Source organism: Acomys russatus, chromosome 30 (assembly GCF_903995435.1).
Source record: "Acomys russatus chromosome 30, mAcoRus1.1, whole genome shotgun sequence".
NCBI classification, from domain to species: Eukaryota; Metazoa; Chordata; class Mammalia; order Rodentia; family Muridae; genus Acomys; species Acomys russatus.
Window position 1 is genome coordinate 14,818,202 of NC_067166.1, and position 13,925 is coordinate 14,832,126.

Genomic DNA, 13,925 nt, shown 5'->3' on the forward strand with positions numbered 1-13,925 from the left:
TCCCTGTTAGCTCTCATACACTACGCTCTCTGCGTTTCTTTTACTTCTTGGCCCCTCAGAAACTCAGGACTCTTACATTCCCTAACTCCCACGACGAGGAGGAAGAATAAACAACCCTTGGTTTGGTTGAGGAGCTTGCTACATCTCAGTTTCCAGCCTGCCTCCCTCGTTAGCTACCAGTCAATCAGCCATTCCTCTACCACATGCCCGCCTTCCTCCAATCACAGTTGGCCGGGGTAGGAATGGGTAGCTGAGGCCAGCTGCCAATTAGATTCTTTTTTTGTTTGTTTGTTTGGTTGGTTGGTTAGTTTTGTTTTTTGAGACAGGGTTTCTCTGTGTAGCCTTGGTTGTCCTGGGCTCGCTTTGTAGACCAGGCTGGCCACAGCGAGCCACCTGTCTCTGCCTCGGAGTGCTGAGATTAAAGGCGTGCACAACCACGCCCGGCCTGCCAACCAGGCTCATTTGAAAACTTCAAGTACCTATTGGATTCACAGCTCTTGCCCTTCCTTCAGCTCTTGGTAGGCTGGTAAGGTCGCTCTGACTTTCCGGTAATCTTTAAATTCCACCACACAGTCCCTCCGGTAAGATGGGCTCTCCACCGAAAGGGGGCGTATTTGAGCAGAGTTCTATTCCTTTCATGTAGGAGTCTTCTGGGTACTGTGGGTGGGATTGCTCCAAGGTCGAGGCCTTTCAAGTAGAGAGAGAGCGGAAGTGAAGGTGTAGATGGTGTATTCAGTGATGAACCCCGGGAGCCCCTGGTGGAGGGTGCAGGACACTTGAGGAGCTGTCCACGTTGTCTGCTCCTGGAAATCACCTGGGCAGCCCCGAGGCTCTGGGGTTGAGGACCTCCAGATCATATGCTGTAACAAAGGCAGGCTAGTTGTCGTCATCGGAGTCAGGGAAACGCCCCAGGTTTCTAACACTTAGTTAAAATGCCAAACCAAAGCCATAGCCAAGCCATGGCGTCCTAGATACCGGAGAGCATTGGTTCTCAACCTTCCTAATGCCGAGACCCTTTAAATACACCCCTCATGTTGTGGTGACTCTCCCAACCGTAACATTGCTTCATTGCTACCTCATAGCTGTAATTTTGCTACTCTTACGAATCATAATGTTAATATCTGATACGCAGGATGTCTGCTATGTGACTATTGTAAAAGGACATGGCCCTACAGGTTGAGAACTCACTGCCAAAGAGGATTCGGCCTGACTGTTAGAACGGAAAGCATCCCGTTTCAAGGACGGCTTGACAGTTGAAGTAAACGAAAGGAGGGTGTGGGCTGGGTCACCTTCGTGGATGGTTCACATTTTCTAGGATGATGACCGTCAGCTGGAAGGAGGCGGTCAGGCTTCAGTAACTATGGAGGAGGGGTTGGGCGGGGGAGGGGCCTGGGGAGGAAGAAGGCCAGGGGGATCCTGGGTGGTTGCAGGAACAAGTCTCAAGGGAGATGGATGTGAGGAGGAGACCCGGACACTGCAGCTGGAGCCGGGAGGGGCTGTAAGCAATCTTTTCTGGTTTTTTTTGGGGGGGGGCGGAGGGTCTGGGAGAAATGAGAAGGCACGCGCAGGGCTGCGGTGAGGTGGAACTGAAGAAGAAGGGTGGGTCCGAGCCAGAGGAAGAGCCTGCAGCACTGCAGGTGGAAGATTATTCATAAATGTTTTACAGAGAGGAGTGAGCAAGGTCCTTAGGGATGCAGGGCTTGGCCCGTGCTGGGTTGGGGTCACCATCTGGCTCGACTGCAGCCCATTTGATGGCGGTGGCGCTCGCACCTGGGTGGAGGGATGATCGCTTATATCCAGAGTGTGCCATCTTCAGCACCCTTTAAACTGCTTCATACATTTAGATTTCTTACTGGGCCCCAAGAATTGGAGCCAAAGCATGCATGCGCGTGCACATGTGTACAGACACACACAGAGGCACGTGTGCACACACATATACATACATACACACACATCGCACACACACATACATGCACATACATATATACAAACACACACACATATATGTTTTGCTTTCCCCTGGTGTAGAATGCTGGCTCTCACTCCCATACTGACAGGCTTCCACTTTCTATGTCTCTATAGAAACACCATTTTTTTTTTTCCAAATTACCATCCAATTGGGATTGATCCCCTCATATGTTCCTGGGCTTCTTTCTTTCTTCTTCTTCTTTTTTTTTTTTTTTAATAATTTTTGTTTGTTTGTTTTGTTTTTTGAGACAGGGTTTCTCTGTGTAGCCCTGGCTCTCCTGGCCTCGCTTTGTGGACCAGGCTGGCCTCGAACTCACAGCGATCCACCTGCCTCTGCTCCTGAGTGCTGGGATTAAAGGCGTGTGCCACCACCGCCCAGCTTTATTTTGATGAAAAACATTTTTTTTCACTTTACATCCTGATTGTAGCCCACTCCCTTGTCGCCTCCAGATCCCCCCTTCCCCATTTCCCCTAGTGCTCGGAAAGGGGAAGTCCCCCTCCTCCCCCTAACATCTGATCTCAGCCTCTCCAGCCTCATCTGGACTGTTTGTATCGTCTTCCTTTGTGGCCTGGCAAATTATCCATAAGTAGTTCCTGGGCTTTGAAGGTGCTGGAGTTACAGTACCTTGTGGCTTGACTGTGAAATGTCTCCAGCAGGCTTAGATAAGCTTCCAAACACATGCTTCCCAGAGATGCTCCGGAAGGTTGTAGATGCTTAGAGACACTCAGCCTACACAGCAGCAGCGGCTCGCTGGGAGTGAGCCTTCGACATGGGATCTATTTCTGGTGCCTGTCTAATGCTCTTCCTCCTTGGCTGGCCAGGTGTGAGAGCCTCTACCACACTGTCTGCCAGGTGCTCTTCTGGGCCATCGCTCCCGTGACTGGAACTGTGAACCCCAAATAAGCGTTCCCTCTCCTCAGTTACTTCTGTCAGGCCTTTGGTGACAGTGGCCTGAAAAGTAATATAAGAGGTGGGCGGGACGATGTCCTTGTCCTTGTGTGGCCTAGGGCATAGGCCTGGGGGAGACATGGACACGCTAAAGAATGAGAGCAAAGCTGTTTGGCAAAGTGACCGAGGCGGGAATCTGGGTGGTTGGAGCCCTGTAAGCATTGAAAAGGGTCCCTGGAAAGCATTTGACGGGAGGCATGAAGGAAAAAGCTAGTGGCGTATGGAAACCTGGAAAACAGCGCACACCTGCCTAGATAACAGGTTGAGGATAAGTTCTTATTGGCTTGCTGGCCGAGCACTGCCCACGGAGCTGCATCATGGCAGGCCTACCCACCTGCTCCCAATGGGGGAGAAGAGCAGAGAGACCTTTGTCTTTGTTGGCACATAGTCTATGTTTGCATCTCCCATGACAAGAAAATGGTAGCGCCGCCAGTGTTACCCACAATGCCAAGTGCCTATGATCTTGCTTTTGTAGTGCCCTAACACCGTCGGTTTAATTCAGGTTGTGTGGTGACGCCGGCACCACATCTTCCTTGATGAACGGAATGTCAGTGACTTCTGTGTCTTGCTTATGAGGACAAGAGCTGATCTTGCCAAAAGCCCTCTGGGGACCCATCAGTAATTTACTTGCACAGTACGTTTCTGTCAGATTTATCATTAGGAATTTCTTTTTAGAATTTGTGTGTGTGTGTGTGTGTGTGTGTGTGTGTGTGTGTGTGTGTGTCTAGGGTACCTGCAGAAGCCAGAAGATGGCATTGGCTCCTGTGGATCTGGAGGTACATATAATTGTGAGCTGCGTCATGTGGGTGCTGGGAAGTGACCGCTGATGCTATGGAGAACAAGTGCCCTTAACCACTGAGCCATCCCTCCAGCCCTGTCATCTGGAATTTTATAGTCTAAATGTAGGAGAACACATCTTTTAAACTTGTCTTTAGTTGTTAAGACATCATATCTCTGTGTAACAGAGCCCTGGCTGTCCTGGACTCTCTTTGTAGACCTGGCTGACCTCAATCTTACAGAGATCTGCCTGCCTCTGCCTCCCAAGTGCTGGGATCAAAGGTGTGCACCACTACACCCTACCTTTAATTCTTAAGTGTTAGCAGCAAAATGTGGCCTCCTGGGATTCTGACTGTACTCCTAGCAGGCCACATACCTCTATGAGGAGAGAGGGGATCTGGATGACACTAGAAGAGAGGTCTTGTTCATTCAAGGAATGTACCTTCTTCATCTCACAGGACTTCACACCAGCCTAGAGAGCTCTCACAGGACTTCACCCCAGCCTAGAGAGCTCTCACATGTCTTCACCCCAGCCTAGAGAGCTCTCACATGACTTCACCCCAGCCTAGAGAGCTCTCACATGACTTCACCCCAGCCTAGAGAGCTCTCATATGACTTCACCCCAGCCTAGAGAGCTCTCACATGACTTCACCCCAGCCTAGAGAGCTCTCATATGACTTCACCCCAGCCTAGAGAGCTCTCATATGACTTCACACCAGCCTAGAGAGCTCTCACATCATTTCACCCCAGCCTAGAGAGCTCTCACAGGACTTCACCCCAGCCTAGAGAGCTCTCACAGGACTTCACACCAGCCTAGAGAGCTCTCACAGGACTTCATCCCAGCCTAGAGAGCTCTCACATCATTTTACCCCAGCCTAGAGAGCTCTCACATGACTTCACCCCAGCCTAGAGAGCTCTCACATGACTTCACCCCAGCCTAGAGAGCTCTCACATGACTTCACCCCAGCCTAGAGAGCTCTCACATGACTTCACACCAGCCTAGAGAGCTCTCATATGACTTCACACCAGCCTAGAGAGCTCTCACATCATTTCACCCCAGCCTAGAGAGCTCTCACAGGACTTCACCCCAGCCTAGAGAGCTCTCACAGGACTTCACCCCAGCCTAGAGAGCTCTCACAGGACTTTACCCCAGCCTAGAGCGCTCTCACATCATTTTACCCCAGCCTAGAGAGCTCTCACAGGACTTCACCCCAGCCTAGAGAGTTCTCACATCATTTTACCCCAGCCTAGAGAGCTCTCACATCATTTTACCCCAGCCTAGAGAGCTCTCACAGGACTTCACCCCAGACTAGAGAGCTCTCACATGTCTTCACACCAGCCTAGAGAGCTCTCACATGACTTGACACCAGCCTAGAGAGCTCTCACATCATTTTACCCCAGCCTAGAGAGCTCTCACAGGACTTCACCCCAGCCTAGAGAGCTCTCACAAGACTTCACCCCAGCCTAGAGACCACAATGGTCTTGTCTAGAACACGGCCTGACATGTGTAAGGGATCCTGCGGTGAGTTAACCACCCCGAGCAACGCTGGAGGCTGGAGCAGAGGTGTAGCCTCCATACATCACCAGAGGCAAGGGCAGCAGAACTTCCATGGCCCACAACCATGACCTTGTCCTATGTCCGACATGAAAACATCCCAAACTACAGTCCCATACTAGGTAACCCATTCTCACAAGAGCTGGTGACAGGAACAGCTGCTGGCTAATGAGAATCACCCAGTCCCTGGGGTCCCCTCCTGGAATGCAGGCCTATGTGATTCCCAGGGCTTCTTGGGGCAACCGGCGTGGGACGCAGATGAAGGACGTGAAACTAAAATACAGAATGGCACTGAGCACCAGAACCCGGGAAACCAGGACTGGATCCTGTGTCATCTGCTTCAGACTCGGGGGTGCCTCTCCCAGGGAGGGACAGCTGGCACTGGCCACTCCTAGCCTGGAGGAGGAGAGAGTTTTGAGGAAGGTACCTCGGGCCACTGGAAGTCATATAGGACCTGGCGCGGGAAGGGGTGTGGGGCCCAGGCAGGGATGATGGCTTGGGTCCACAGGCTGAGCTAATATATGTCTATGTTCTTGGGAATGGTCCAGGCTGGAGTTATCGCTCTGGGAATCATCACCCAGCTGAAAATAGCTTCATGAGCGAGGAAAATTCTGAGATTTCTCATTCTCAGACTTTCATCTTCTTCCCCAAATGTGAGAAGCCAGTTGTCTCTTCCTAGGAAGACACAGCTCTCTGAACCAGGGATTAGGCACTGCGGCAGTTTCTAGAGCCTCTATTGCTTATGTAAATATGCAAAGAGCTCCCAGCCCTGGAAACAGACAACTGTACTGTGAAAAGCCACAGACCTAGACCCCCCTTAGGAAACTGCTTGGTTTGTGCGTGTGACAGTTTGAGTTTTCAGTACCAGGCAAAGGCTATGCTCTTAAGCCCTCCCTGCCTGCCCTGAACAGTGTTATTTCAGTCTGATGTCTGTTTAGCTAGGGGAATAATTAATTAACAATTACATCTGCTGGAAACACACCACCAAGTGGCACTCGGTAAATATTGACGAGGACTGAGCCTACTATTTACTGGTATCGTCAAATTAGGAGGACAACTGTGATAATGCCGCAGCAAAATATCTGAGGCTTTGTCATCTCACCGAGGAGGAAGTGAGGGCCAGAGAGCCAGGGAGGAGTGGTGACTTTTTGGACTTCTGGTAAGGCAGAGACCAAGCCAGAACCCGTGCCACTAACTCCTGACCCGAAAGTCATCTGCTACTTCTTTTCTGCTCTGTTGCCTTGGTCTGTTGCCTTGGTGGGCTTTTTTTTTTTTTTTTTTTTTTAGAAATGGCTGAGTCCGGTTCAGATGTTTGTGACGTCAGCTTCTCCAAAGAACAGTAAAATCTCATTAAGTCCAAATAATTGGAAGAATGGCCAGGCTGAGCTGGAGAAAGGTTTGAGCTATTTTAAAAAGATTCCCAGCGTCTTCCTTTCAAGGCCGTGTGGTAAATTAGAACAAGTACTTGCAGAATGGGGCCACGTAGGTCTAACTGAACCCACTCAGAAAACAACAAACATTTATGTACTCTATAAATGGAACATTGATTATTTGCATGTAACTGATGGTTGCTAAAGATATTTTAGGAATTTGGGGAAATATCTTTTTTTGCTAAAAGAAAAGCTGTTTTCTTTGAAAGCTTATTATTATTTATTATTATTTTTGCTAGGTGTGGGGTGGCACACACTTTTATTCCCAGTACTTAGAAGGCAGAGGCACATGAGTTCAAGGGTAGCCTGGTCTACAAAGTGGGGTCCAGGACACTGTTACACAGAGAAACCCTGCCTAAATAAAAATAAATAAATACATAAATAAATTGAAATAAAGCTTATTTTCATGTTTCATGAAGAAACTCGCAAATATAAAAGTAAACATAGGCCAAATCACTCATCAAAGTTATCATTAGTTAATCAAATTTAATGACAAACTATAAAGCTAAAATAAGAATTAAAAACAACTGAGAGCTCTCCACCCCACTGTCACTCCTCCTAAGTCCCCTCCTCTTCTTTCTTTCTTGTTTTGAGATGTGGTCTCCCAATGTAGCTCAGGCTAGCCTCAAACTCATGATCCTTCCAAGTCAGCCTCCCTCGGGGGTAGGGTTTTGGGGATGCGCAGTACACTTGGTGTTTTATATTTTAATGGCAAAAAACAAAAACAACAAAAAACAAAAAAACAACAAAAAAACCCCAGAATTGCCCAATCAGTCCAATTTTTAGAAAGCAACACAAATTCTGCTACACACTAAGGACAACCACATTCATCCTAAGAATCTTTCATGGTCTGCCTTGAATTCTCACGAGAGGGCAGTTACCAGTAAAATAGAGTCCTCAATCTAGCTAGTCTCTCTCTGTCTCTGTGCACCTCCCTCTCCGCACCCCCCCCCCCCCCCCCCGTCACATTTACAGTTTTTCTGTGCTCCACCACTTTGGTTCACAGCAGCACATTTTCACCCCGCCAAGGCCAGCAGAGCGCCCCCAGCTGCTTTGAAACTGGAAGCCTTTGAGGCTGTTGCTTTCCCTCACCGTGCCTTTGAATTTCCACAGGTGTCCAGCCAGCCCTCCCTAGTGCCTTTTGTGACCAATCCCTGCATCTGCATGTCTTCTGTGTTCTGTTGCTCAGACGCTGAACATTCATTATGAATGTTCTGAGAAACACGAGCCTCTTCATCCGTTCATCCGTAGCCCTTTTTTTTTTAAAAACACAAACAAGGTCAGGCATGCTTACTCCTGAAACAGCTCGTAGGTGCTTCTATTTTCCTCCCTCGAGTTGGCTTTTTCCTTCTTTATCGCTTCGGTAAGCAGCTTGTGGCCAAGGGCACGCTGTTGAGTAATGGGTGGCTATTTGGGAAAAACAGTCTGTAAAGTTGACAAGCACGTGAGCATGCTCACCGCGGGGGGCGGGGGAATTCTAGGGAATCTGGTTGAAGACATATAAGGCTTTTCTTGCTGGTTTGGTTGTCTTGGATGCTATTCAAAGATTCACATGTCTTAGGGCTGGGGAAAAAAAAAACTGACCAAAACAAAATGAGATACATTTCTGCCAAGTAACATGAAGCAAAGGCTTTTCAGGTAGTCCCTGCTGGCGAACTGCTGCCCCCATCTGGAGACGTTGGGAACTGAAGATTTTTTGTTTGTATTTTGTTTGGTTGGTTGGTTGGTTGGTTGGTTGGTTTTTTGTTTGTTTGTTTGTTTGTTCCAGCCCAGGTCTTGCGTCCCCATGCGTCTGCATTTGCTTGGCTGTCCTATGCAAGTGTGTCTCGCTGAAGTTTGAAGAAATGCCAGGCCATAATCTGAAAAATGTTTTCGGTTTATCCCGAATCCGAGTAACTCCAAGGATTTCTCCGGGGCCGAGACTGTCTCCTTACCTTTGTGAACCATCTGTTCTGGGTCCGCTCTGCTAAGAGGTTAAGTTAAACCACCTCACCCTTCTTGGCAGCCTTGGGCTAGCAAGGAGTGCTTTCTGATTTGGCATTCTGCCTTAGAATTTCTGTCCTTAAAAAGAAGCGTTTGAGCCGGGCGGTGGTGGCACACGCCTTTAATCCCAACACCCAGGCAGAAGCAGGTGAATCCCTGTGAGTTCGAGCCAGCCTGGTCTACAAAGCGAGTCCAGGACAGCCAGGGCTACACAGGGAAACCCTGTCTCGAAAAACAAAAACAAAAACAAAACAAAACAAAAAAAAGGAGCGTTTAGACTTTGATGTCTAAGCTACCTTGGGCTCTAGTTCCGTTAGGAAAAAAAAAACTTTACTGGAAAGAAACATTTATTTTAACTCAAATACACCCTTAGGCATTAAATGAGCCCTCTCTTTATGAACAAGAGTTCTGGAAGCAACATGTGCTTGGAGGAGGAGCTGAATTAAAAAAAAAAAAAAAAATCAAATGATGAAGCCCACCACTAGGAGACAGTGTTGATAAAAAGTTCAAGAACAGCTTCCCCATAATCTTTCCTTCTGATGAGATTTTTTTTTTTACCCTTTAAATCAAAGGATATAAGAATGATGAAAGACTGTAATATTTTTGTTCAGTATTAAAGTTCTGGAAAGAATATTAAAGGGAAATACATTTTTCAGAGTAAGACAACGCTAAGTCTGGTGGCATTTCTATCACCTGAGATGGAAAAATACTGGGCTTGCTTTGAGAACATGAAAGAACCAGAAGATAGCATCCAGCTCATGCTTGTTTGGCTTCCTCGGAGGGGCGTGCTGCATTAGCTCTGTGTTCTGGGAGCAGGGTATTAACTGCTAGAAAATTCTAGAAGTTTCTTTTCCCTTAATACAGGCTATCTTTTTTTAATATTCCAGCATTCCCATGAAGCAAAGAGTGCTGCTTTTTTTTTTAAAAAGACGGAGAGATCGAGGCATAGAGATTTTTGTACAAGACTAGAATTGCAGAACCACAATGAATCAGGTGTGACCATGACAGTCTCGCTGCTCTCGTTTGTCTTTTTTTTTTTTTTTTAACTGAAGACTTCAGGCACATATAGTGCATTTTAATGAGATCCAACCCCCCCCCCCCAACTGCTCCCATAGCCCTGCTCCCACCTTCCCCTCTCAGCTTTATGTGTTCTTTTTAAATCCACTGAACACTTGCTGCGTCACCAGGATGTAGGTGGGTGCAGGCCTATCCCCTGGAACATACAAAGGATGGCTGCAGGGGAGGAGTGAATGGCGCTGCTCCTTTTAATAGCTGGAAAGGATTACAGTTTTGAACCAGAGTAACAAACTGGCCTGGCAAGATAGGCCCACCCGTAGGCTCAATCGTCTTAACAATTATACTTTTGTTATGAACTCACTAACAGAGCGTACCTCACCTACAACCCGATTAACCCAAACAATAGGAGAAGGAGATTAAAGAACACAATAGTGAAACCTTAAGGATATCAGTTTCGAGGAAAGATTCTCCTGGTGTGGTCAGCAGGACCTCAGCAGACTAGCAATTCCACCAAAGTGACTGCTGAAACCTGGAGCAACTGGAACCCCTGGAGCCTCAAGCCTTGAAGCCCTTCCTGGAGCAGTTCTCTCTAGGAGCATCTCTTGAAGTGTTGATGAACAGCCAAAACAATCCCAAGTTCCCCCCCCCCCCCCCCCCCCCCGTCTCTCCCTCCCTCCCTTCTCTTTTGGGCCCATAAATATATCTCCTCTGAGTCTCTACTAGGATATTTTCAGCTGGCAACATCCAAGCTCCCTCACGAAGTGGATCAACTTCCAAGGGGATAAACATCCTGCTCTCTCTCAGGAGTCTGTTCCCCATCCCACACTTGGGATCAACACAAAACCATGTTTTATCTCCTCTTCACCTACCAGTGTAAAAGTGGCACTTTCTGGTTGGACCGTGGTGTGTTCATCCCTGATGTAACACATATATCTCAGTCCCTTCCCACCCCCGAAGGCTCAGGTATCATCAGAAAGGAGGGTGTGGGAGGTAGTGGATGACTGCTAGGAAAAGGTGTGTCTTGGCTAAAAGGCCCCCCGATCAAAAGCAATCTGGTAAGGAAAGGGTTTGTTTCATTTAACAGCTGGTAGCCCATCCCCCAGGGATGTCTGGGCAGGAACCTAGAGGCAGGGACTGATGCAGAAGCCATGTGAGAACACTGCTTACCGCCTCGCTCTGTTTTCTTTCTTACACATGCCAGAACCACTTGTCCAGGCTTGGCACCACATATAGTGGGCTGAGCCCCTCCCACATGAATAATCAATGAAGAAAACGCCCCTTGGGCTTGCCCATAGGCCAGTCTGGTTGGGGGGAATGTTTTCTCAGTCAAGATTTCCTGGGGGGGGGGGTGTTTCTGGACACAACAGGTGATGGCATACACACGCTCCCTTACAGTAGTTGTGGTCACGTGTACAAGGCCTACACAAGATCAACCCAGCCAAAAATCCTAGCAGGAAGAGCTAGCACAGGAGCAACTCACAAAGTCCCACCCCTAGCTGAAGAGCTAGTGGCTGTTGATGGCTTCTGTGGGAGATGGCCCCTACTCATTCCTCCAATAGATGGACTTAGACCCACCCACGCATTGGTAACTCTGGTCCTCTGGAAGAGCAAGGATGCTCTTAACTGAGCCCCTCGTCCCTGCCCCATCTTTAAATTATTATTATTTTTAAATTTGCTTTTTTTTTTTTTTTTTGAGACAGGCTCTCACTATGTAGCCCTAGCTGGCTTGGAACTCGATAAGTAGACCAGGCTGGTCTTGAACTCACAGAAATCCTCCTGCTGCTTCCAGAAGCAGAAGCCACCATGAGACTAATCCTAGCTGTCAACTTGACCACATCTGGAGTCAACTAAAACCCAAGCAGCTGGGCACATCTGTGAGGGATTTTTCTTGATTGAATCACTTGAGGTGGGAAGACCCACCCTAAGTCTGGCCAGTACCTTCTAAGAGGAGCCTATATAAAAGGACACAGGAGAGGGAAGCTTTTGTTTTTTGCTGCTTGTGCTCTCTCTCTCTCTCTCTCTCTCTCTCTCTCTCTCTCTCTCTCTCTCCTCTCTCTCTCTCACTGAGGTGTTCATCTGAGGTGTTCCTGTGTTCCTACTTTTTTTTTTGCGACTCCAGTGTGTACTGAAGACCAGCTGAGACATCCAGCCTTGTAGACCCTTTGTCGGGAGCCAGTCATTGTTGGACCAGGCAGACCACAGCCTGTAAATCACTGTAATAGACCATATGCCACTGTAATAAAACTCTTAATTAATATTCATCCTATCAGTGCTGTTCATCTACAACAGCCGTTCCCAATCTTCCTGATGCTGCAATCCCCTCAATACAGTTCCTCGTGTTGTGGTAACCCCCAAACCACCAACAAAAATTATTTTCATTGCTACTTCATAACTGTAATTTTGCAACTGGTATGAATTATAGTGTAAATATCTGATATGTAAGATACCTGTGAAATTGACCTCCAGTTTCATTTGACTTCCAAAACGGTCACAACCTACAGACTGAGAACCGCTATTCTAGAGACTCCTGAATATATCCACCATACTTGGCCACATGTTTTGTGTTTCAAGACAGCGTTTCTCTGTGTAGCCTTGGCTGTCTTGGACTCGTCACTCTGTTGACCAGGCTGGCCTCGAACTCACAGAGATCCACCTGTCTTTGCCTTCCTGGAGTGCTGGGATTACCATGCCCAGCTACATGGTTTTAAAAAATTCTTTTTCTTCTACTGAGGGACATTTAAGCTGTTTCCATGTTCTGGCTGTTATAAATAAGGCTGCTATGAACATGGTTGAGCAAATTTTCTTGTTGTGTGCTGGCGTATCTTCTGGGTATATTCCAAGGAGTGGAATAGTTGGGTCTTGAGGAAACCCTATTCCCAGTTTTCTGAGATAGCACCAGATAGATTTCCAAAGTGGCTGTACTAGTTTGCATTCCCACCAGCAATGAAGGAGTATTCCTCTCTCCCCACATCCTCCCCAGCATGTGGTGTCACTTGAATTTTTGATCTTAGCCATTCTGATGGGTGTAAGATGGAATCTCAGAGTTGTTTTGATTTGCATTTCCCTGATGACTAAGGAGGTTGAGCATTTCTTTAAGTGTTTCTCAGCCTTTTGCTATTCCTCTGTTGAGAATTCTCTGTTTAGTTCTGAGCCCCATTTCTCAATTGGGTTATTTCGTTTGGTGGTGTTTAGTTTCTTGAGTTCTTTATATATTTTGGATATTAGACCTTTGTCAGATGTAGGGTTGGTGAAGATCTTTTCCCAGTCTGTAGGCTGTCGCTTGGTTCTGTTGACAGTGTCTCCTACCTTACAGAAGCTTCTCAGCCTCACGAGGTCCCATTTATTAATTGTTGACCTTAAGGCCTGGGCTGTTGGAGTTCTGTTCAGGAAGTTTGTCTCCTGTGCCACTGTGTCCCAGGCTCTTCCCCACTTCTTCTTCTAACTGACTTAGTGTCTCTGATTTTATGTTGAGGTCTTTGATCACAGGGGGAGGAGGTCCTCCTCAGTCACAGTCATAGGGGAGGGGAGTAAGGGAAAAATGGGAGGGAGGGAAGAATGGGAGGATACAAGGAATGAGATAACAATTGAGATGTACTATGAATAAATTAATAAAATATATTTTTAAAAATTATTATTATTAGATTTTTAAGCTACCAAACTGATAAACTCACTGCTCCACATCTGGCTGATCCACCGAAGCACTTCAGTGGGTACAGGTTTGAGCAGCATAAAGAGGGTGGCCTTCTACCGGTGTCACCTCCCTCCCCAGCATGCTTGTGTTTCTTAGTGGTCAGCGTGAGTCTGGAAATGGAGACAATTTTGGAATTCTGGACTCAAGCCCCAGGGCCGGGAATCGTGGCACAAGCCTGTAATCCCAATACCTCATGAGGCAGAGGCAGGCGGATCGCTGTGAGTTTGAGGCCAGCCTGCTCAACAAAGTGAATCTAGGATAGCCAAGTCTACACAGAGAAACCCTGTCTTAAAAAACAAAAAACCACTAACAGGCCAAAAAAAGAGCCCTGAAGGTTTTTAATCAGCATGTTTTTCTTTTTATTAATGACATGTAATGGAAGGGGATAGAACAAAAAATTCCAGAATGAATTGTTCCTTTTTTCTTTGTGGTTATATGCTAAGTTTTACAGAGCTGTTCCATACAATGTGTCTCACTAAGGGTCAATGCTCAAAAGATCGTGGGGGGCTCATTTCCAGAAGCACCTTGAATAAAGTGGGTTGCTGTGTCACTTAT